A 2554-nucleotide genomic window follows, 5' to 3' on the forward strand; every position below is an offset into this window, starting at 1 on the left:
CCACAAGACTTGCTAGGCACTTATTGTTCTTTTTTTGAAGATAACTCCTGAAGCATATCTCGAGTTCCGCCATTTTATAAAGAAGTTTGTTAAACTGGCAGAGAGATTCAAGTTCCCATACTGCAACGATTTATTGTGCACTTTAAGCACAACCGGAACTTCCCTTTTCCAGACTTGGCTTGATGCTCGCATTGTACATTGGATATTGAAGCTTCTTAGTCTAGTGAAATCTCCAGAGTGACCCTAAATAATTCGCAATAATGGGAAAAAATTCACCGCAAGGTTCCCATCAATAAAAGTGTTTACAGCGCACTTCTACTTTTTGCGTGGTGATGCTCAGCCAAATCGTTAAAGACGTCCCGGCTTGTTATCCATTCTTTCGTTCATACAGATGTTCTCATGGCATGCACCTGCCTGAGCTGCCACCTGCAGTAAAGTACATTTGCTTACTATAATTATTTTTCGAATTTTAGTAACCTACAAGACTGTACATCATTTAAAGTACGAAAACACTTCCACAAACCTAACATACAAGAATTCCCGGTGTATGGTGCCAGCATTTTGCTTTTTGGGGCACACCGAACTACTGCCCATCATATAGAACAATTTCACATCGTTAAACCACATGCATAGCTTGCACTTGTGCTAACCACAACATCACCTGTTTTAGTCCCGTCATATTTCCTATTTATCTTCGATTCTACATGGCTTCCAGAAGTAACGATTATATCTGATTTACAACGAAGAATAATCAAATGAACTTCTCACAAATCAACGCATATTACAACACGCAAAGTCTAAACCACATTTTCAATTGTTCTTTCATGACAGCGGGAAAATTCTAACCACAATGGCAGTGCCAAAGTGAGCATAAATTAAACATGTTTTCGTTTTTGCATTAAAGCTTAATCCTTTTAGAGCAGGACGCCGAATGCTAAAAAATTCGTAATGACTTAGTCAAGATTGATTTATGTGTATTTGTAGTTGCAAGTCGCGCGCATCAAGAAGAAAAAGTACAACGTGTTATGGCGTTCGTAGTGCCCCTTTTGAGATTCACCCCAGTGGCAGCGTTTTTACCAAATAAAGATTAGTTTAGAAAAAAAAGCTAAACATACGTACTCTTAGGTTTTTTACTGCGTGGACGACGGGGCGATGGAGTGAACTTTGGTCTTATATTGCTGACGGGAGGTCTAAAAGGATTATTCGAAGGATTTCCTGCAAGTGCGCATGACGAAATGTCATTTATCCTGGACAGAGGACAAAGTAAAGCCAAAACAAGCAGAATGATCAAACAAGGAAACCTCTTCATAGTACACAGCCACACAAGCCTGAAAATACCGACTTGCGTCCCTAGACGCTTATACTCATTCCTAAACAATTCACAAAGAAAATAACATATCTGTCTTTCGATTTTCGCAATTCCCTCGTCTTCTCTCACGTCACGTTTTGTGCGCATTTCTTGTGCACTGCATACTATTTTCAGAAGGAGGCATACGTTGCACATCCAAGACTGCACAGTGCCACGTTAGTGCAATTTATTCAGGCAAGCTTGGGAAAAGCAATTTTCACAGAACATTGTCATATTGCTAAGCTGTGGCTTTGAATAACGGAAAGATAAACGCACACTTTACCTTACAAGCACATTTTTTAGTCACTCCATTGTTCTCTGGCCATCTGCAGCCAGTGCTCACGTACGCATATTTGTGAGCGGACGCAAGGTGCGAGAGATGGCTACTGCCGTTTAGACATTACATATCTTTGTTGCAGTGGCACCTGCCCGGCGATTCGTATTCACAGAAGCGCCAGGCATAGTTCCTTCACACGGTATTATATTAGTTTCTGCCAGTGTTGCGTTGACGCAACGCAAATTTTCTTTTTACATGAATGGTCACAAAAGCCTTCGATTGTAACAAGCACCTTCTATTGTTATCACAGTGCGCCAAAAGTGTGGGGCACAATGCATCTGCGATGAAATGAAGCATGATAATTGATTAACGTACACGATACTGCAGTTTGGGGTGCAACACTCATGGATTTAGTACAGTTAATGCTGCAGTATTTTAGCTACGCAGCAAATTATATCCTTTATCTATTATAATATAGCGATGAAAATACGCATTTGGGAAAGATCTTAACAAGGTTTGATATGGGGCAGGCATTTTCGTTTTTGTTCCCATTGCACACATATCTCAAAATTACCTTCTACAAAACTGATAAACTGCATACTATGGAAGCTCGCCCGTGATGGTTAACATCAATTCAAAGTTCCGGCGCCGGAGTCGAGTTAATGAATGCTGTTGACAGAGCAAAGGCACACAAGCTTTTTAATGGGATTAGCATTCCTGAGGTACGTCACACACTTTCTGGTGTCTATTTTGCTGTCTCACTTTCCCGTGAACTTGTGTCATCGTCATCCTCATCATCAACCTATATTTATGTCCACTGCAGGACGAAGGCCTCTCCTTGCGATCTCCAATCACCCCTGTCTTGCGCTACCTGATTCCAACTCGCGCCTGCAAATTTCCTAACTTCATCAACCCACCTAGCTTTCTGC

This window comes from Dermacentor silvarum, chromosome 9, assembly GCF_013339745.2.
Source record: "Dermacentor silvarum isolate Dsil-2018 chromosome 9, BIME_Dsil_1.4, whole genome shotgun sequence".
Classification (NCBI taxonomy): domain Eukaryota; kingdom Metazoa; phylum Arthropoda; class Arachnida; order Ixodida; family Ixodidae; genus Dermacentor; species Dermacentor silvarum.